General features: G+C 40.9%; 1 protein-coding gene across 2 annotated transcripts in view; it reads right to left on the minus strand.

The window, feature by feature from the left end:
• The window catches only part of sema6bb (sema domain, transmembrane domain (TM), and cytoplasmic domain, (semaphorin) 6Bb), a 155,352-nt gene that overhangs the window by 105,863 nt on the left and 25,582 nt on the right, over positions 1–23,907 (minus strand). The gene's annotated exons all lie outside the window — the stretch shown is intronic.

Genomic DNA, 23,907 nt, shown 5'->3' on the forward strand with positions numbered 1-23,907 from the left:
TGGTGGGATGCTGGATGAGTTTCACAGGACGAGTTTTGAAGAACGAGCTTTCATATCTGAAGGGCAGGGGGATAGAGGAGAGGGAGGATTGGAGGATGGTGAGAGGAGAGACAGTTGTGCGGAGAGAGATATATCGGTTACAGAGACGTCTCCAAAGAACGTTTCCTCTCGGTTATAAGTCATGAGGGGGAGTGAAGGAAGGTGGTCATCTCCGTGCTGACAGCGGTAACAATGGTGAGACAGATGTCTATGGAGCAGAATGAAGGAGGAACAGAGAGGAGCAAATTAGAGGAGAAGGAGAACATGAAGTGTGGTGAGTGCACTCAATTTAGAAAGAAGAGCGTGCCCAATCAATGGTTCCACATGTGTAAAGTGCAAGTACAAAAGAAGCCTTTTAGCTTTCTCAAACAACGGCGCAGGGCGGAGACACAAATTAAAAGAGATGTTGCTTTGTTGACCTGAATAGCTCAGGCAGACGGTCAAAGGAGATGTGTCATGGTTAACAGCCTCTCTTCTTTATTCTACTCTATAAGGCTCTCGGGCTTGGCCTCCATCCGTCGTGTCGCACTTAAAAATAAATGCATTCACATGACACACTTCACAGACAGCATCTCAATGGGAGTGTCTCTGCTCAGTCACCCAGTAGCATCAATTCTCATTTGCATATAACGGGCTCACGCTGAAGCCTCCTCGTCGTCGCTCTACGATCACAGGGATGTTCAACAATGTAATTTAGTACCTGGCATCTCACGGGGCGGATCAAATCAATATAAGCTAGTTCGCCTTGGAAGTCAATGGCCCCCACTCGGGTTGTCAAGTTAATTCAATAAAAAGCAGTCAAAACGACGAGCACAGGGAAATATGTTGGGGAGCTCTTAGTTATATGACATGGAAATAACAGGAGAAAAGCATTCACTATATCACCCCTTGCTGCTAAATACCAACAAACTATGTGAAATATGTGCAATATATAAATGCCGTTAATAACTGTGTAATATATACCTGGCTGCTAAATCCTAAGAACTGTTACAGGATGTGTATTTTTTTTAAATTATGTAACTTTTGATTATATATTTTTTATTATATCATAACTTAGTACTTTAAAAAAAAAATGCATGTCACTTAAGATATGTAACATTAAGCTGTCTGTGGCTCTTTTTCCTGCTGTAACTACGCAAATGTCCCCTCCGTGGGACTAATAAAGGTATTCTGATTCTGATTCACAGTAGGCCTACAGAGGAGCGGCTCAGGTAAGGTATGCAGGACACTGGTAGTATTGATTTTGACGGCTGGAGTACAACATCCTCGAGGATATGCGAGGGTGAAAGGCTGTACGTGGAGCTTTTCTCTCTGTGTGCCTGTCATGAAGTCAGTGAAGAGGAATGGAGCAGCTCATATGGGTCTCTTAAAGCCCCACATAACAAAAACAAGAATCCAACACACAGCTCCATCAGCCCTCTCTCTCATCTCCCCATTGAAGCACTGGTCTAGTACACAGGTCTTTTGTGCTCCTTCTACTGCAGCAGATTGGTAGCTTTTGACATTATTTTGTTCTCTGACTAACAGGGTAAGTGGCTTGTTCATTGATTGGTCTTTCTCCGGGCTTTTAAGCAACAGGGCATATCGTCGCAGAGCCAAACAGACAGCAGACTAACCCCCTGCAGTGGCTATTGACAGAGGCTGCCATTTAAAAAATAAGGGGGAAGAAGAAAAACAACGAGGCGTTAGGGAAAAATGCCCGGCTTGGTTTCAACTGAGTTTTTTCCTCCAACACTATCCTCCAGTTGGACACTCTTTACAAAAACTCTGAAGTTTGCGCCGAAAGATAAGGCAAGAATGCTTCAGGGAATGTGTTGTCCAATTTTGCATAAAACAAAGTCTTCCTTTGGATACTCTTACAGAGTTTTATATCCTAAATCTGTGATGTTCAATGAGTTCCAGGAGCTGTTTTTGTGATGAATTTGCATGTACCCGCTTTCCTTAAAACCAGCTTAGTCTACTTATGCTCAAGTGGCCTACAATTTCCAGTCTGACTCTAAAAAAGGCGCTGAGAGAAAGGAAACATGATACATTCAGTACATGGAGGTGAACACACCAAGCTGTAGTACAGTAACAAACCCCTCGACAGCATAACAAGGCCCCGGGCTGTACTTCTTTCTAGACTATAGTGGCTACTGTCAGGGCCTCTCTTCACAATGTCTGCCTGTATGTTCGACTAGTAAAGAAACTCAAGCCCTAAGTGTTTGACACACATTCAGTTAAAGACAGTCTTCTCAGTGTATTTTACTGGGGAAAACAGTTGAATTTGGTTATAATGTCTCCATTCAAGCAGCTTTCCTTCCCACATATACATCTCCTACTGGGAGAAACACAAACCCCCTGTGGGAAAGGAATGACATGACAACATGATCGCACAAATGCCTGATATGTCATATATATAAGTAAAAATAATTCCATAACGTCACTCTCAGCAGGTCAGTGAACAGCAGGTAGCAGCAGCTGATGCTCGGCTGGTCTACATACGCTACGAGGTGACATTTAACATTTGTGTTTTTGTTGGTGGATTATTAATCTGATATATTTCACTCCGGTGCCAATATGTTGACGTCTTGCCACACTGTTGCACCTGTGACCAGTCATCTGCAGCCATACGGAAAGAAAACCTCAGAAAAACGAATTACAAAGTGTCAGCTGTTCAGTTATGATGGATTTTCCCAAGTCAAATCTCAAAGAAAACAGCACAGCAGTAGCTCTTGATCATTTCTGGTGGAATTTGAAACACTGCTTTAAAATAAGAGATAGTCAGATAACGTAAATAGCTGTAAAGATTTTGGCAAGCATGAATGTGGACAGCATGTGCTGTATTGTCAGTGCACATGGCAATTAGAAGTGAAGCTCCGGGCCGCCATTGATCCTTCAACAACAACCTGCCTGTTTATTGACAGATCTCCTGAGTTTCACTGCAGCACAGAAGCCCAAGGCCACTGCGTTGGGCCACAGCGTTCTGTCTCTCTCTCTCTCAAATGCCCTTTGTGAACACGTGAGAAACAGCTCTATTCAATTTTGCCTTGCCAATGTCAGGCCTGGTTTTCTTATCAACAGAGAAGTGCAGCCGCAGAGCATAAAGGCTGTTATTATTTAATTGTGGCACTGGCAGATCAGTTTGATAAAGATCTACCTTGTCTCTGGAGCTATGGATTTGACTCCTAATTCTTGACATTAATCCAATACATCGTCTGAATATAGCTCATTGCATTAATGTGATGTGCAAATTGCATTTCTGACACAAATACAGGCAATGTGCATTCCAAAAATTGAACAATTAGCAACAATTATATCCCACTGGACAACGAGTGGGCGGCCAATCTAAACAGAAAGTGAACATTGATTGGTAGAAGCTATCTTTCAATCTCAAAGAAAGATATACTAAGAAGTTAAGAAAGATGGACCTCTCAAATGCAGATAAAACAAATCTGTATGTACGTTGCAAAGAGTATACAGTATATCAGCATGCTATAAGCTGTAGGTGGGGGATTTAAACATGATCGAGAGAAACAAATATTGCTAAGAACTTAAAACCCTTTAGAAAGTATTTGCAATAAGCCATATTAAGAAGGATACTAAGATAGGGAACAAATGACGCAAGGAACCTATACACATTCAGAATTTTACCATTCACCTTCAATTTCTGTTCTAAATAGGTCTGACAATTTATATAAACCTGCATAATATCCATTTCCCTTTCCATATTTCATCCGTAATACAGCCCTTTAGTAAACAAGGTTATTTCTGTTTATTTGATTTGCTAAAATGGAGACACTACCAAGCAACACTCAACGGCTAATCATTAATCCAAGCCATTTGAAAAACAATTTGAAAAACAATGTGAAAAAGCGGCGTTGGATTTGACACCATTGATGGAAAAAGCCTAGTTAAAGTTGAGGCAGTTTGCTGCAGAAAAAGCCTAAGAATAATGTTTGTGATCCAGGTCATTTAAATTTGACGGCATAGCTCAAACTACTGCTGGTTTTCAATTTGACCTCAAGGGATTCTTTTTATTTAATTGGTTCCCTTTCTTTTTTAATAGTCCTTTTCTCAACAGATATTTGAGCTTTGTCGATTTCCTAGATCACATCAATTATCATGGTGAATATGATGAATCACAACCTGTAGAATCAATGACCAAAACAACGAAGATAAGCCCAAAGTTGCATTGAAACTGAGTTGAGTGTTTGACAGCAAAAAGTATAAAACTACCACATGACATCTAGCCAGCATTTCTAGCATACCAAAAGTACACTAATAAAACAGTGAAGACATGCAGTAGCTCTGTTTACAAAAGATAAAGTCTAAAACAGCCAACTATTCTCCATCTGCTGCCAACATGGCCGTGGAAACTCTGCATACAGCTGAAGGAAAGCTGTCAAACCTGAAGCTCTTATTGAATGCAAAAGAGAGGGAACTGATATCTATCTATAGGTGAGGATGGTGAAGAGAGGAAGTAGAGAGAGAGAGAGAGAGAGAGAGAGAGAGAGAGAGAGAGAGAGAGAGAGAAGGAGCGCATAAATGAATTTTAGAGTCAGAGTGAGATGACACCGCGAGATAAGAACGAAAATAGAAGGTTGGATTGGAACGGCTGGAGACAAATGGAAAGATAGTGGAAAAGCAGCTTCGCCAGCAGTGTGGTAATGCCGTGCTCTCTTGCTGAAACAGTTTGGCTCATGACAAGATAAGGACAGCCATCACAACCTGAGCCTCCATTTTTACTCATCCCGAGTGGTGGCTGAATAACAACCCCCCCCCCCCCCCCCCCCACGCGTCCCTTATCAGCAGCAGCTATTATTCGAATCGTACACAGGCACAAACACAGAGGGACACAAATGATTAGCTGTTACAGTGACATTAAGTGGAATTTACAGACCGTTGTGAAAGGACAGACACAGTTCATCAATTTGTTTCTGAATTAGACCGCCGGCGTTATGAGTCTGAGGCCGTAATGGCAGTTTTATTTCTCTTACCTTACTCTCTTCTCTTAAATTGCATCGAGGACTTAGTTTTATGCTATATGTTAAAGCCTCTGTGAGCTTTGAAATGGCTGCCCGATGCTTACCAGAGTGAGTCATGCAATTGGAAATCTGTCAGAGAGATACAAAGAGTGAACGCAGTTTGGGACAAAGGGATGAAGGTTGAAATAACTACACATTCAGTTATACTGTAGTTCATGAACCTCAACATCCAACTGTTCTGTTCTCTCTTCCTGTGTATTTCCTCTTTATGTCTTACTATGCCTCTCTCCTCTTTCCACAGGCAAGCATTGCTGCCTCCCTCAATGCCAACGGGTGCTATGGCAACAAGACATTGATTCCAGCAGTCTTACTGAATATGGGAGTCAACATGTATGTTTGTGTGTGTTTCTGTGCAGCTTTTTGAATATATGAATATGGATTTGACACCCTATTTTCAAGGATTAAGACCCAGTCACACAAAAGAGTGACGTAGTGACACGCGCATACATATTTAAACCACTGGATTCCTGTCAAATAAACGTCTATAATCATTTCTCTTCTACGGAGCAGATTACATTCGGCAAAGGAAGGTAAATAAACCAACTGTGATCAACATGCTTGTTATATCAATTGCTAACAATTATGTTGTTTACACGTTTTATACGACAACACATTTGTACCATCCATTCATGGCTCATAACTGCATAAAAAACAAACTTCTAATGTGTCTTAAATACTGGAAGATAGTGGCTTGCTATCCATCAACCGTGATCAAAGTTAATCAAAGATGACATTGTTTTGAATTTGTCTCCATAAATGGATCCACTGGTTGGTGATAATCCACTGAAATAATTAGATTTTGTAAAGGAATTATCTTTTTAAATACTAGTAAGATCGTGCCTTTATGATAAGCTAACATTTTGAATCTACTTCTTTATCCACAGCATAGAGTTTTCAGCTCCAGGACCTTGATACGATATTAAATTCAGTTGGCTTTAAAATGACCTATTCTTTGTTTTATTGTGTCTGCCTGCTTAATTAACATTACATTAATTCTCGATTTATAAACCTTTGTATGAATTGCTAGACACAAGGGATTCCATAAGAGATACAAATAATAGTTTGCATCTTTTATTCATCACAAAATCTGATTTAAATATCCTATCTGTAAAACTATCCTATTCTCATTCTTTGAAGCAGCAAAAACACGGGCAAAGGCAAAACAGAATAAGCTGTCAAATCTTGTAAATTCAGCTGTATTTCTTTTTCTGTTACAAAGCATCGTCTGGCTGGTGCTGATGTCAGCCTGAGGCCGCGCTTCCTGCTCTCCACTCGTGTTGTGTTTTAGCTGCTAATGATAGCATACTTCCCACACAAAAGTTGAGAGCTCTCAACTTTTCTGCAAGGACGTGAAAACAAGAAAAGCCTATCTTTGAGGCACTAAAAAAGCCAAAAAGTCAGGACACTTTGATTTTGATGATGAGCAGAGGCTTTTACGCTGGTGAAAACTGAGAAACACCAAGGGCCAAAATCCATAGCCAATCACAAGTAAACCAGGAAGTTAAGCTCTGACTGAAGCTGCTCTTTGCTCTTTGCTGCAGTGGATGGTGAGCTCAAACTCCCGACAGATTTCAGGGAGGCTGCCTCATTTATCCTCAAGCCATGATGAGTGAAGCTCTTTGAAGGGGGGGTCTGAGTAATGCGGGTAATGCTATGTAACCTGGCAAGTTGCTACACAAGAGTACGCCAAGAGCACGGAGCTGCATCCTCTGGGGGGGGGGGGACAGCGAGGGCAATGGATGCACACCGAACCTCAAAAACGCACAACATATTTGCCCTTGTGCTACCCAAATATGCTCAATTTTAGCTTCCAGTGGTGTTAATATGCAATAGCGGTAGAAAGTGTAGAGCTGAACAGATGTTGGGTTGCATTTTCTATTAGCATGGTCTTCCTGTAAGTGGGAGGGGATCTGGTTAGTCCAAAAAGAAGCAGATGCTGTTTATAGTGATCAAAGATGGCAAAGGAGGAACATGATGAGGAGAGGGCCGGGGCGTACTGGGATGCTCTGATTTCCAATTTGATCAATATCAAAGGCACAGTGACACTGTTGAGTCGTTGGAGAGCAATGCATGTGAAATAGTTCACTTTTCAGCAAATGCACTTGAACTCCATAAGCATCTTCCCTGCCAAATCACACACTATTGGAAAGGGAAACAGCTTTGAGAACAAAATCGAACCAAGCCAAAGCATAGTCAAAATATAGATTCAAAAACTCGTCAGTTGTTTTGCTTATTTCCAGCAGAAATGTTTATCACAATTACAATGAAACTGAGAGAAAATACTAATCGATGTAGTCATTCCAGTGAAAAACATGTGTATTCCTCTGAACAGACGTTGTTGTCGGGCTGTTTGTCCGCCCCATTCAGCCATTACTCAAGAATTCGTACACTTGTTATGACAATTTCATAAAAATGTCTAACAAGATGAAATGATAAACTGATCACATTATGTACGGACATGGATGCAAACAGCAGCGTGACTGTTTAGCTGAAGAGTAATTCTAGTTAGAAATATTTCAAGAGGTTGCTTCATATACTTCACAAGATATGGTTGTGCTGTTATTGATTTTGATCACAAAACAGCTTTTAGATCTGACCGGCGAATAACCTTTCAGGCTGAAAATATATTCTGTTTTAACTCAACAGCCATTAGGGATAACTACTGGATTCAAAACTGCAAACACATCATCACAACAATTCCCAGTTGATGTGCGCTTGAAAGTCCATTTTGAAAACAAGTAATTGAACAGGAAGTCTGGGTGACAGCTAATTTTCCTTTCATGCTTCACCTGGATGGAAACACTGACTGTTTTTAACCTGAGAGTTCTGTGTGTGTGTGTGTGTGTGTGTGTGTGTGTGTGTGTGTGTGTGTGTGTGTGTGTGTGTGTGTGTGTGTGTGTGTGTGTGTGTGTGTGTGTGTGTGTGTGTGTGTGTGTGTGTGTGTGTGTGTGTGTGTGTGTGTGTGTTTGTGATGAGCTTGACAGCCCCGTCCGCCCACTTGTATAGCTTTTTTATTGGACAGGAGCCTAGCAACAAGCCCCGCAGCCTTCTGTGCACGGTGTAAGAGAGTAATCAGACAAAGCGTCAATTAACAGCACCAGCGCCGGCAGTCCATCAGAAGGCCTTTCAGCGCACACTTGGCCCCAACTTCAAGGTTGCTGAGAGGGGGAACATGTGGGAAGCTGTGTGAGAAGCCCATGTGTTCAGTAGGGTGTGTGTGTGTGTGTGTGTGTGTGTGTGTGTGTGTGTGTGTGTGTGTGTGTGTGTGTGTGTGTGTGTGTGTGTGTGTGTGTGTGTGTGTAATCCCTCGATTTGTTTGGTGTTGTCTTGGTATGTCGTCGCCAGAAGGATATACCCCTATGTAATTCACGCTATTTTTTTTCTTTCAATTTATTTACAATCGGCAAACAGTACCAGCTACCGCTTTAATTTAAATTTGATATGATCACTTTTTAATATGAACGTCTTTTCTCTTACTTTATCTGCACTACATTTCTGCTGTTGTCATAACGTAAAAGACAGATAAAGGGATTCTGAAATCCGACCCTTTTCTCTTCCAGCTTCACTCTTTTATAAATAAATGAAGAGAAAAGAGAGGTTTAAGACCTTTGAATCTCTTCAGGGGGAACAAAAGTGAGACACAAGCCCCTGCTGATGGGGGAGACGTGTCGAACAACTGACCGCAGCGAGGAGCGGTGGCAGAGGGAGGCGGGAGGTGAGAAAAGATGAGGGGTAACAGACGGGAAAGAGGAGACTAAAGTGGGGGAGGAAGGAAAGAAATCAAAAGGGAGAAGGCAGAGAAGAATGAGGCGAGAGAGAGAGAGAGAGAGAGAGAGAGAGAGAGAGAGAGAGAGAGAGAGAGAGAGAGAACAGACAGCAGGGTTTGGCTCTCTGCCGCACTGGCACCTTGGCGTGGATCCAAGCCTCGGTCTGTGTGGGCAGTAACGATTGTTGCAGACCGGTCGCGAGGCTTTCCCACCGAGCTGCCGGTGTCACGAGAAATGTTCACACGCCGACGCACGCATCTCATGCATCCCACAGTTTCCACCCATCCAGACACTCCTAAAGCTGTCACATGAAGCTCATGGCAGGGGGAATATGTGTGCGTCACTTGGGCTCCTTCCTCCAGTTACTGTCTATATTTCTGTGCTTTTTGTTCATCTTTCCTGCCAGTCTGTAACAGGTCTCTATTGATCATCCTATTTCCTCTTTATCTTTAATCAAAAGGCTGGGAAACTCTGTTGTTTAATTGATGAGTCTCTGCGAGAGGCCCACTCACTGGCTCCCACGGAACCCGCTCGCATTCATAATTAATAAACGACTGCTAATTATCCAAGCGCCCGCTCCACACCATGCACGTCCTATATACTGTATGAAGGGAGGAAGGGAGAGGGAAAATGGCTGGAATGAGACGCAGAGAGGAGATGTTTACAAAAAGGGAGATAAAACATCCTCAAAAAAAACATTTTGGGAGAAAAGTGTGAAACCCGTCACCTGTGGCTCTCATCCACATCCAATCTATTTCCATTTTATCATCGCTCTCATATCCATCACATCACATACTTCCTCTCCCCTTTTCATCTTCTTATTAAAGTGCTCCAACTTTTATGGGCTCAGGGAGAGGAAGAGGAGGTGGCTGAAAAGACAGGCGGATGATGGTGGGAGAAAATGTGATTGATTCGAGAGGGAATAATGCATTATAGGGTTATATATTTATTTATCCTTACATGTATCTCTTCGCCAGAAAAAAGTATTCTCTTCAGTGTTAACTTTAACAGTGTTTCCGACCCCATGGAGGGTTTTAAAGTGGAGCGGGTGAACTCCTGGCAGAGGGAGGGTAGTTTGGGCTCAGATGGATGGAGCGGCTGTCTCTAATATGGGCCCATCTGGAGGAGGATTGACCTGTCTGTCTACCGTCCACCGCTAATGCCGATTGATAAATGGGGGGTGAGGTGGACTGTTGTGGATTAGGAGAGGCTGCAGGAAGGAGACAGCTCATCATGTCTGGGTACATGAGCAGGTAGTGGGGGTAACGGATGACATGTAACGAGATTAGGTAATGGGAAACGAAAAAAAGGTAACTGTTTTCGATTACAATTACTTAAAATAATGGAGATTAATTAGAGGATACATACAATACATTTCCAAAATAAAGACTAAACTGTACAGAATGATTTTTTCTCTATGGTTTATATTAAAGCTGCTTTAATATTTCTTTATTTTAAATACAATCATTTTTTTAATGCAGTAGGTGGACACCTGATTTATCAACACAAATACAGTTAGCCTTTTTTAATTATTGCTTTTATATATTTTTTTTAATTTAATTTTCTATACACTTAAGAAAAAAACATCTTATTGTTATTTATTTTCCTTGTTTTAATTGTATTGCATTTGCTATTGAGGTAATCCAAAACTAACGTAAAGTAATCAGGTTACATTACCGTTATATTTGGATTAGTTAGTTAACTGATTACATTTGTTGACATTTAACTAGGATTACATTTTTAAAGTTACCCTCCCTGAGCCCGAGTCACTGCTGGTCACCGCTGCTGCATCTGGAAAGAGGTGTGAGGGATTTTGGCTTGTGTGTGTGTGGAAACATTGACATACAGAAATCTATGGCAAGCTTTAAAATCCCGATTGTCTGCACTGCACTTTAACTCAATAAGGTAAACAAGAACAGATACACACACTAACTCACTCACACGCATAGAGTGAATAAACTCCACAGCTTCACTTCATTAATTGGTCTCTTATGTGCGTTAAAGTAACAGATGTATCTATTTATTCAATTTAAGGCAACCTTTAATAGTTTGCTTTGGCTGACCACAAGCAAATTATTGGATTTACTTGTTTTCGTTTCTGCCTATAAAGCAATTTTATAAATGCAACTTCAGTATTATCTTAACAACATAAGATACATTATTATTATTTAAACAGATCTTAGGATATTTTCTCTACGACATCTCTTTCCTTTTACCATCCACAGCAGGCTTATTTGATCATATCCTTCCCCCTTACTTGCTCTCGCCTGCAGTCTTTACTACTTTTTCTCCTTTAAGCTCCCTTTCACAGAAAAAAAAGAAAGGAATGGCTAATGTGATGGGAAGCAACTCGAAAATACTCAACTCATACATATTCATACATCTTCAGCTTACACAAACTGTGTTAGGAAGAAGCACAAATTTGCCCCAAACTAGACGCACTTTTATTCATTTTCCACGGCGGTTTTAATTGACTCCGTGGAGTTATTTTTTGTCTTTTTGCTCACTCAGGCTTGGCTGCCGAGCTCTCTCACTTTCAATTCAGTGACCGGAGATTAAATCACAACTCTCTTCGGCCCTTTATCATCTTGGCCCTGGTCCATCTCTCTCTTTGCCTCGGGCAGGTTAGACCCCAACCAGTCCTCATAGACCCAAACTCCTGCACCACATTCTCTCTTTATTTCTGTCTATTTCACTGCCTTCCTTCTCCTCAACCAGGGGCCATAACTGCTCCCCGTTATTCACTTGCTCTCTTTACCCAGAATGCAAAGTGTCTTCACCCAAACCCCTTAAGAGACGGTGACCTTGGCTTTCTGAACTGAAATAGAAGACAGATAAAAAAAATCACTGACCGCCTCCCAACCCACAGCCTGCCCCTTCATCTCAGATTACACTCTAATGGTTTAAATGGTGCGTTCCCCATGAGATGAAGGGCAGTGGGGGGGGGGTTGAAGGGTCCAGCTGACAATTTATGAGTTAACTAAAGGTCATCGGAAAATCCTGCACCTCAATGATTACTGCAGGTTCCCCTTAGCAACAGTAAACACAACTCGTGCAGAAGTTTTAATCAAATCGGTTCCAATAACTTCCTCTCTCACGACCGAGAAGACAAGTTTTCGGAGCTCTGCCACAGACATCAAACGGCGAAAATTATTCATCTGTTGCAATCTGCAGCCAACAGGCAGGGCCGGATAAAATGGTGTCTCCTATGACATGCTGTAATCCCGACTGACTCATTCGCTGTTTGGCAACAAAATAGAAACATATAAATGCACAAATGAATCCAGCGAGCAATTGAAAAACTCATTTTCCTAACTGTAAAAACAGAGCTCTCTCTCTGTGAAATTGGAAGAAAGTTGAAATGTACCTTCTCCTTCTGCTCCACGGGGTGTTTGCATTTGGAGCAGGTGGTATTATATCATTATGACAGAGACAATATGTTTTTCCTTTTCAGCAGGCAATCTCTTCTCGCGCCTTGGATCACCAGAGCAGCACACTCTGATGCCAACCTGTAACCGGACCGACTCCCATTCATGTTGCTCCTAATGGCAAGACTGAAGTAGTGACCCTTAAATGAACAGTCAATGTACCTTTCAGCTTGATTTTACAGGCTCATTCATTTCAATTTAGGTGCAGTAAAATGCAAATGAGCGGGCAGGCTATAGAGTTATATAGTCTTTTCCATGCATGATACAGATAATAGCACTATATATATACCAGAGGCGTGGTCCAGAATAACTTATTTGATGTATTTAGAGTTGACCAATAAGACTCTTGGGACATGCATTGGACTGTAACCGCAATAACTTGAGACTTAACTTGGCTTCGAGCCTTTTGCTTTGATACCTTCCCACATGTCCAAATATTTAGTATGTTATATAAAGAGTGGGCAATGAATCAATTCATTTCCCTTCAGTTCCTAAACCAACAGAGGTGAAAGCCTTTCATTCCCAGAAAATTGACACTTATTTCTGCAGATCCACTGTGTTTGAACCTCTCCATCCACATTCAGTTGCATTGAAATGCAATTGAATGCATTGAAGTATGCTTCAAAGTAATGGGTTTTTGTCAGCAAAGAACACATGTTGGCGTGATTGCAAAGACTTAAAGGTAGGGTAGGTAAGAATGGAGAAACCAGCTCGAGTGCGCTAGAATTTGAAAGTACGAAGCCGGAAAAAATCTGCGCCTTCCTTCAGATTTCATTACAGAGCCCCTCCTCCAACACACACAAACGCGCACATGACCAATGAGGGCACGAGATAAGTTTGTGCACAGATGGAAGGCCGACAGGCAGGTACAAATAATTGGTCGTGCTTTATACAGCACCACGGCTTACACAGATGACATTTTGTTATGTATTTATTGTCAAAGCATTTAATATATTCATTGCTATCGGGATGTTAAGAGCATTCCATGGAATATAACAAAAAGTGTTTCTGAAGTGAATTACCTACCCCACCTTTAAGACTTATTTTTGACTTGCAGAACATCAATCAATATCACTCATGTGGAAGTCTCCTTGTTGAAAATGTTGCATAAAAGTTTTTGTTTCTCTTTTTGGAGATTGCCTGGCAGGGTCACGACAAGACCTTGTGGTCACTGCACCTGACCAAAAATAGTCTGACAAGGATTAACCCTATTTAAAACAGACTTTGGTTGTTGTATAGATTGACCAAATAAGATAGCACGCGTTGATTAGTGAGTTTGGAGATACTGGTAGGAGGGTTTTGTTACGAGGCAAGCTGTTTTTCCACATTAACAGTCTTGCTAACATGCTAAGCTAACTGGATGCTGGTGTTTGCTTGCTTTTTCTTCATTTCAACTTACAATACTATTCCTTTAAGACAACCTTATGAAGAAACAGTGTGTCCATACACTGTTTTAACTTCAGAAAGTTAGAGCAATGACGTTTTATTTTAGGTTTGCTATAGTGACACAGCATTTTTCTCCAGGTAGCAGTCCAAGGTTGAACAGTTCTGAAACTCTGACTAGTTCCTGTTTATTTTCTGTCTTTCCCTTGGGGTATTGGGTCCTCGGACAGCCAGGCAGAGGATAGAGAGATATGATGGACTACACTTGATACATGGCAGCCAATATTTGTTTTGTGTTGAGAGACAAGCTGTGTAAGAAAGAAAATACGGATCAAGACAGGAAAGAAATGCAGTCCTCTACAATCTCCTGACACAAGCAGATTTCTAAACAAACAGCTTTTTTGATATAGTGCGTAAACACTTTTGCAAAATTGCTTAATGCCAACATGTCATCTCTTGAATATTTGACAGACTGTAAAACGGTATCAATGAAGTGTTACATCAGCAGTTAGAGGTTGTTTTGCGAAAACAAAGAAGACATGTAATTCACACTAGCGCAGGCCAGCAGATGTTACAGAGATATGACAAACTGCAAGGCAGCTCATATTAGTGAAATGCTGAGCTGCATTACCCTGCAGGTCAGGAGCACCTCTCTGATTGGCTGCGTTGCCTGAACAAACAACGCTAACACAGTATGTCGTCGTCTTTAAACAGATGCCAGTGTCCCTGGAGACCGCTGCGCCTGGGTCCAATCCCCAGCTTCGCACCAACTGTTTTTCTCGGGAGTCCCAGAGCACATTTTCACACACACACATCTCTAAGCCCCAACCACTGGTCCCAAATCGGAGCTAAATATAGGCGGTGAGGTAGAGATATAGGTAGTTGTCAGATGAGGCCCCATTATCAGCCGCTGACTGTGAGGCTCTTGTGTTCTTCCATAATGACCAGCCGCTGCACCTGTCTCTCTGCGAGGCCTGCTCCACACACAGCCAGGCACTCGGGTCAGACTAAATATAGCCCCTCTCCCTCTTTGTCTCCCTCCATTGCACCACTCGGCACCCCGCCCTCAAACCCCCCACACACACACCTCTCTTTTCAATCTCTCATTTGGAGCAAACTAGGTTCAGTGGTCAGGCAGGGCCAAACTAGGTTCAGTGGCCAGGCAGGGCCTAAACACTTACACCATCCCTCTCTCATCTCGTCCCCTTTTATAGAAACAAGATGACATTACAGTGGGCAGGAATTACCAACAGGGATCTATTGGCACCACAGAGGGGGCCATTCAATCTTATCCACTCGGATAAAAGGGGTGATGTCTGTATGTGTGAGTCTATCTTTGGCCAGCTATAAAAACCTTCCAATAGTGGAGGGTCACCATGAAGCGGACCACTTTTTTCCAAGCCACATGGTCTTTTTAAATCCGTGAATGTATCTGCTTTATTATTTTTGAGATTTCAAGTTAAATACGGATTATAAAACACATTGTAATGAACAACACTTTCCATTATTTTGAGGGACTTTGCCACAACCCACAGCCTGTTAGTTTTCTCTCAATTTTCCTCTTTCACTTTCTGTTCCAAACATTGTTCACCGAAAGAAAATCTTGTTTACTGGAAACTGCAGGGAACAATTTGTGGTTTTATTTGAAACAGAAAAAGCTCTTTAAACTCCAGAAAACTGTATTTAAAGTAAAGGACATATAGACAAATACATAGATAATATTACAGGTAAATACCGCCCAAACATACACACTTTTGCCCTGCTCTACAACTAATATGCTAACAAAATATGATTGGTTTCATTTATTGGAGTTCAAACACTGCAACAAATATGTATTTATTGAAAATGTTTACGATAACACAATAGAGGATCATTTATCTCCATTGTGGTCAATCAATAATGATTATGGCTTCTCTTCAGCTGTTTTAAAGTCAGTAAGTTGTGAAAAGCAGAGGGTTTCATGGTTTATTGCACTGACTGATGTTGTTGTTCAGAGTACTAATAATGTGGATTACAGGAGAATAGCTCATCCTCTATCCCAAAGGTGACATTTCACGAAGGAATGTTCTCTATATGTAGTTGTGCAGACCTGCGAGAGTCTGTAAGGGTAATTCCCAGGAGCAAAGTGAGAATATTATTGACAGTCACATCACCGTCCGTCTCCTCTCCTCCATTTGGCTGCTGACAAAAATGTCGAATACTGCAGGCGGTAAAAACATCCGCAGTGCCAGCACCCCAGATGAGAACGACTTTCCGAGGTAATAAAAGATGAGACGGAGTGATTAGGGAAATGCCAGCGAATGGCTGAGAGGCGTTGCAGCTCACTCCTGCTCCTTACAAATGGCAGTCAGGGTTACTGCTGACAAAGGACAATGCATCAATCTGCTAATCCTCTACAACGAGCCACGGATAGAAACATTTATGTCCTACATCTGCATCTTCACACCTCTGGACTCATAAACTACAATTACTGTACTATTTTGAGGTACTTTGAGTATTTCCATTGTTTGCTACTTTTTCCTTTTGCTACAATCCAGCAGCAAATACATTTTACACCATTACACTTATTTGGTGATGTTAGTTTATTTGCAGGTTCATATGAATAATAAAACATATAAATAAAGTTAATTGTGATGGTTAATGGTCTGTACTTATATATATCTTATATATATCTAAAATTAAAATGAACATTAACTGGTACTTTGAGTATATTTAGAATAATCTGATGAGCATTAATTTATAGGATATAGTTAAAAGATTAAGGGGATACATCCTTACTCATACGTATAATGACTGTCACATCTTACCAGAGTCATTAGTAATGTATGTCTTCTATATTTAATCCATTTATCACATTTATTGTCAAAGATATTGTTATCTTTCAATCATTTACCTGAGTGTATTACGCTATAATCTTTTAACCAATTCCTTTTAATTTGTTTATTATTGCTACTGTTATTACAAAGAATCTCGAGGGTAAGCCTTGACAAATCGGAGTAGTTCTTCCACCGTGTGTTTCAGAAATGAGCCAAAACATTGGTGATAACATTGAGAAACCACAGCGCTCTGCATGGCCTTCTCTCCCCTGTCTCCGTTACCCTGGAAACTGCTGTCCATGTAGGAAGGAGCAATTGTGTTACAGAGGCAGGGCGATGCAGCAAATACAACTATAAAACATGACTTTACAGTTATAGAGGCATAGAGGCGCAGCTCCTCTGTCTTGGAATAGTCTGCAAATTAAATGGAAACTGAACAATCTGGTGCCACTAAATGTTTTTAAAGCTCGGTTGGATGCTACTCAATCGGAAGCTATTGGTACCTGTTTATGTGGATAATTATGTAAATGATGCTGTATGATGTCCTTTTGTTGTTCTATTTATGTTTTTATGTTTCATGTGGAACTACTTGAGCAGGTCTCCCTTGAAAAAGAGATCAATGATCTCAATGGGATTTATCTGTATAAATAAAGGTTTGAAATTAGAGGAAGAGGGCAAGGAAAATAGATTTATTTTAAAAAGACTGAAAACTTTTCTGATTGCCAATACCTTGTAAGTTCATATCTCACACTGCACGGTAACTTTTATTATTGTATTTTATACCTGTATAAGGGCTCCGTTTTTAAAGACGTCCCATAAAGCTTTTTTGGTTTTCCCTGTAGTGTGTTATATAGTGGTATTTTAGGTGCATGTAAATGGTCTGCAAAGGCTAAAATCCCAAAGTTGAGGGAGTGTCTCTCCCACCCACTACCCTGAAATGCCTCTATTGGACTGTTTGTTTACTTCCTTAACATAATGATCGACTATGTAACACCCGCGCTTCTATTGGCTAGGGGCGGGGAATCTCTTAGCGGTTGACCAATCACAACAGAGCCGGCCAGCTAACCAATCAGAGCAGACTGGGCTCTGGTTTCAGACAGAGGGGGAAAAGAGGTGCCGCAGCACAGTAGGGCTGTCCCGAATACAATTTGTCGGGCTCCGGATATTCGGTAGCAATCAGCAGCGAATATTCGGATATTTGGCCCGCGCGGGGGGGGGCACGTGTATTTCGGTTTATTCACGGCATTCATTTTGATATTCAACAGTATTGTTGTTTTATAGTTATTTGTTAATGTAAATAACCCAATTTGTGTTCTTTGAAATTTAAAAGGGTATTGCATTGTGTTGTAGGAAGTTGTTGTTGCTATGGAAACAACGTGACGGAGATTAACGGAGAAAAGTCATATCTACATATAAAGACGGAGAAAGTAAACAATAACGTTTATGGTTAAGTGTTAGCACCCCCCGAAGAGGCACAAGCTCTCACGAATATTCGGATATTCGGATACAGCCCTACAGCACAGGCAGTATGAGAAAAATAAGGAGCTTTTTGAACATTAAAGCTTGGGAACATGTCACAGTAGAGACACAAAATAAAAGAAATTGCCTGAAAACTGGTATTACATGCCCTCTTTAATGTTTTCAAAGGTTATTTTGTAATATGTTTCTTATGCACTGTGTCTTATTGCTTTTAATATATTTTGTAAAGCACTTTGAATTGCCTTCATGTTGGAATGTGCAATATAAATGAACTTGCCTTCCATATGAGTAAAAGGGAGGGAAAGGGGAGACAGGAGTAAAACAAGAGAAAGCCATGATGGTAGATTAAAAGAAGAAGGGCGCAGCGGGGTTGGCGTAGATAAAAGGAAGTTCAGAAGTGGAGGGAACGTGCAGAAACTAGATGAACAAATCAAAGATTCCTTCCAATCCTCTGACCCCTGAGTCACAGATAGAGGTACACCGAAATGTAAGACGACTGAAGAATTAGCTTGATAGCTAAATCAGAGGAGACACACGCTAAAGCACACTCGCCGAGTTATGATAATAACTGCTATCGAAGTGAGTCTGATTACATACGGAGAGTCGGGAGGATGGAGAGCAGGGAAGCGGCCCAGGCGCTGTAAGCTGGTTAAGCAGATTGTCTGATTAAACTATGCCTCCCTACATCTATTCACATCCTCTCAAAGCCTCATCTCTGCCATCCATCTCTCAACCTCCCTCCCCGAGTCATAATGCACCCATTGAGTCACTCCATTTGTCTCCCATCACATGCCCAAAGCCAAATCCTTTCCTTTATTCTTTATTTTCTCTTTGTTTCTTTTTATGCCCCTAACGCCCCCACACCATCTCCATCAAGGGTAAGATATCACATCACGCATATGACAGAAGGCAAAAGTCATGCTCAATATATATGTGAGTTAGTGTGTGTGTGTGAGTTAGTGTGAGTTAGTGTGTGTGTGTGTGTGTGTGTGTGTGTGTGTGTGTGTGTGTGTGTGTGTGTGTGTGTGTGTGTGTGTGTGTGTGTGTGTGTGTTTGTGTTTGATACAGACAGAGAAGGTCAGTGTGGAGCCTGCAGGGAGACACAGGAGAGGAGCGACTGGCAGGGATCAAATACTAATCGATACTGAACACACACTCTCTCTCTCACTGTGGCTTTACGCTCAACTCAGCCTTGTCCCTTTCACACTCTCAGGCCTGTCAGAGAGGGAGTTTGTGAGTGTGTGAGTGTGTGAGTGTGTGTGTGTGCGTGAATCAGGTTTCTCTTCTTCGGCCAAGGGGACGGTCCTCTCTCCGCTGTGACATCGCCTTTGAGAGACTTGTTCGTGTGTGTGACCCCCAGATGCCTGGGAATCATAGGGCGGATCGTGTTGCCGGCCGGCTTTAGGCCCGGCTTACTTTGTTCCAAGGTAAACTTCGCTGGCTGGTAAATCACCGCAGCCCGAGGCCACACTATCTGACAGGGGTCAAATTACTCTACCAAATCCATTTCAGTTGCTTTTGTGTGATCAACTGCAATTGGAACAATGGAGATACAAGTGAGTCAGCCCTGAGACTCTCAACACACCCACTTGTCTGCATCCTCAGGAATGTGGTGTTTAAAGATATTTGTCATAGAAATTTGATTCAGACTTCTTTTGTCTGCAAGACCATGAGCAGTGCAGCTTGGGTTACAGAAGACATTACTGTCAAACCTGACCATCAAAGTAGTTTCTCACAAAGGGATTGATGGGTATTCTGATACTTGTACATCACTCAATGCAATAGACAAGGATGCTTACTTTCTTCAAAGAAAGATTCATTTTATTTTCCGTGCGCAGTATGTTTTTGTTACTTTACAGAGGAGGATCACCTGTCTTGAATTGGAAATACTTTTAGATAACAGTCTTTTTGGGTGTCAGGATTTAAATTTAAGATTTTCATGGAGAGGGGCCCATGTCCAAGGGGTTTGAGTATGGGTTGGCTGCTTTCCACACACCACTTTCAACCGTTTAAATGGGATTTGACTGCAGGAGAAAGTTGTTCCAATGTAAACTGTAGACATTGTGTCGTGTGGACATTGGCTGTCTCTGTTTCTGGACCAAGATGGTTCACAAAACCCTGTTGCTTATAGGCTTACCACAAGAAAAATATGTTTTCACCATTAGGTCTACTATCTGTCCGCTTCTCTTTTATGTAGACTATTTATACAATATGATTGTATGAAGTTAAATGCTTGACGTAATATTATTGCATTCAAGCAGCTAAACTAAAAACGTACTAATCAACTTGACATGCCAGAAAACAATTTTGTGACTCTCCAGAGGAAATGATAATTGGATTTTTCAATTTGGCGACGACGACAATGAACACACATTTATAATGAAGTAAAAGGAAAGGAGGGTAAATTCTACGTTAGTGGACAGTGTGAGACAGTGTCTGAAAGAAGATTATTCAAGCCAAAAAGTGTAGGTTAGTTAGCATTGTGTTAGACTTAAGGAAGTAAGCTCAGTGGGCCCCCTGTAGGCAATGGATAGCAAAGCGTGGGCTACATTATCGTCGGGTGATTTAAGGGCAGGTTAAATGTGCTGCAAGATTTTTTCCTTTCGTAATATACTTTGAGCCAAACTGTGAAAAACAACTCGCGTCCCATTCATCCACACTGCACTGATGGCAGCAAGCTACCATACAGGGTGAGACATTTTCATTGTTCGGCCTAAGGACAAGTATTGAATGCTTAAAGCTGCGGAGAGAACTCAATGAAAAAGTGTTGTGCTTGAAAACGTACAATGTACTTTTCAACAGAATGAAAGAAATACATTTATTCAACAGGTTGATTGATGTATATGTTCAGACACGAGAATCAAGGTGACTTACGGTAATCAAAACGCAGATTTTTTATTGGTTATTTTTGCGGGATTTTCCTTTGGTAAGAGGTATGTTCAGAAGGATGTGGATGTTTTTACAATTTCAGATCTACTTGGACATCCTGATCATACCAATTTAAAATGGAAAATAATAAGCATGTTCAGTATTTACATTTAATGTGATTTTACACAACGTCATGTGTTGGGTCTGCTAAGATTTGTAAGGACTTTCAGTGTGGACCAGCCTTAAGTTATTATCCATCTAACCCTAATCCCAACACAGCAACAAGAGCCTAAATCAGCTGTTAACATACATCACTATAACAGATGGTATCATGGGAAAACTCACTATTAAAGCATGCTTCAAGGTTTTATAAAGTGTGTCATCCACTACGTATGTTAGGGATCTAAAGAAAGCCTGCTTGTTTTACTGCTTCCTTTCCAAGTATTCCTTTGAGCTATATTGTCTGTTCTCTATCAACAACCTCAAAACATTATTTTGAGAAAACGATCACAGCTGCAACATATAGTTCCATAGCTAAACGTTGCTCTTAAATACAATGATTTGTGCATTTTTTTGTTATGTGCTGCCAGTGACTGGACTGCTCTCTGCTTTGAGAGAATGGAAAAGCCCTCTGCCAAAGTTTGACAAAGTATGGAAATGTCAGAGAAAGAGCCAAACAACAAGCAGTCTGACTGAATGATTTTATGCCGACAGAGAGAGAAGATGTGAAAAGGTTGCATAAGGGGAGAGACGAAGGAACAACGACAGAGAGTTAAAGGACAGTGGTCATTTGTGAGAAGCTGAAACTTGATTATTTGTTGTCATATTTCCCAATGTACAGCCTCCTCTCTGTAGATTGTATTCTCTAGCCAGCGTTGTTTTAACTTTGAATTGAGGGGGTTTTGTAAGTTCGCTAAGAAAGCAACACTGCCGTTTCCTCTTACTAATGAACACTGTTTCTTAGCTCTTTAACCACATATCTCACATGTCTGCTACAATCTCTAGTTATCTGTCTAGAAAAGTACTTCTCACTCAACAAGCAGTTCACCCCACCTCTCCCTGCATTAACTAACCTCTCACTTATCCCCTGAACCATTTTGCCTTCTCTAACTGCATCCACCATGTCTGCTTTTCTATCTGTATCCAGTTTTTTATCCACCCAGTGCCAAGGTTTGAGTGAACCAGCTTGTTCGCAGATGCAGAGTCAATAAGGGCTGATCCCAACAATAACATTTTAATAATCTGGTCTTCCATGCTGTCAAACTTTATCCCTTCTGACCGCCGTGCACAATCATTGAATGTGAGCAAATTAAATTAGGACAAATCAATGGCCCTTTATTAACAAGTGCAGTGAACTTTTGCTCCTGTTTCAGACATGCTCTGGATAATAAAAAGTTCATTGATAAAATGAATGATGACACTGTCAAATGCCTCTTTAACTCGAACCACAATTCCTTTTAAAATGTTAGAGCTCAAACAGTGTTTGGTTGTTTGAGGAGGCTCAAACTTGCTCTTGTGATTGTCATGATGAATTCATTACATGATCACTTGTTTTAGTGAGTAAGCAAGTTTTAGAGTACCCAACTTATTTTTTATATTTAGTTATCATGAAATAATATATGAAATAACAACTGAACTGCTGAAACAATTTCATAACAATCATCTGCTACTTAGTAATTATGTATCTATTATCTAATATATCATTCCAATAACTTGTAGACTCGTATTGCGCTATTCCACTTCTTTTTTTTTCTCACTTTTTTTAAAACTATTTTTGTTTTTGTATTACTTTTAATATAGTATATTTTAATATTGTTTTAATATTGTCTGCTTATCTGTATTATTGTGTTGCATTGTTGGAGAAGCCTGTGACCTAAGATTTTCAACGACATAATTACTCTGTAGCTATGTTAGTTTGACAATAAAGAACCTTGAACCTTGAGTTCGTGTTTAAAAAAAATTAATCAGACAAACTTTTATAAAATAAAATCTTACTTTGATTCATCTCAAATACATACAGTAAAGGTTAGAACATTATTTGTATTTAGTGCCTCGACTGTGACGTGTTTTCATGCTTTAATGTTCAAAAAGCTCTTTATTTTTCTCATGCCTCTTTTCACCCTCTGTCTGAAACCAGAGCCCAGTCTGCTTTGATTGGTTAGCTGGCCAGCTCTGTTGTGATTGGTCAATCACTTAGAGATGTAACCCATTGTTACATAGTGATGTCACTATGTTACAGATCTAAACAAAGGAGTCCAATGGGGGCGTTTCAGGCAGGGGGGGAGCATGTGGGAGAGAAACTCCCTCTGGAGGGAACTTTGGGATTTTAGCCTTTTAGCACAATTTACATGCACAAAAAGCATAATAGGTCTTCTTTAAAATTGACCAATTACAGTGTACACTAGTCTCTAGCTAATCTTTCAAATCACAAATGTACTAGAGTACATACAAAAAAGAACATTATTCCTGCAAAATGGGACTTTACATGAAATCAACTATTACGAAGAATGGTACAATATATTATATTAAGTTCACAACATCTTTGCAGGTGAGACAAAAGTCTCCATCTCTTCAGGGCACACCTCATCCAGCGACTGTCCCTGCTTCTCAAGTCGTCTCCAAAACCTTTTTTCATTTTATCTTCCCTTCGGGGACAAGTTACAAGTTCTGTTCACCCATATGTCCGTCTCCACTCACAAAGAAATAAGAAAAACAGAGCTCTCTGCTGTTCCACAGTGCAGTCCCCCTAATCAGGGGCTTTGTAAGGTCTGGAAACAGCATACAGAGGGAAGAGAGAGGTAAACTCAGAGAGGAAACGAGAGAGAAAGCAGAGAGGAACAGACAGCCCCCTACCCTATAATCCCCTGCTATCCCACTCGAATCCTGACAGCAATAACCTGTTTTTTATTGCAGTGAATGAGAAGAATGCCAATGAAAAAGCACCTGTGTGTGTCGAGCACTTACTGTAACAGTAAGTCAGTCTCTCCTCTCTCCTCCGGGCGGCTGCTCTCCATTTAGTGGCACTAATATCATTAAATTATTCTGCTTGATCATCTCTGAGTAAATGTCTCTGAATAATCAATTTTCTTCATCTCGGCTA

Source organism: Gymnodraco acuticeps, unplaced genomic scaffold (assembly GCF_902827175.1).
Source record: "Gymnodraco acuticeps unplaced genomic scaffold, fGymAcu1.1, whole genome shotgun sequence".
Taxonomy (NCBI): Eukaryota; Metazoa; Chordata; class Actinopteri; order Perciformes; family Bathydraconidae; genus Gymnodraco; species Gymnodraco acuticeps.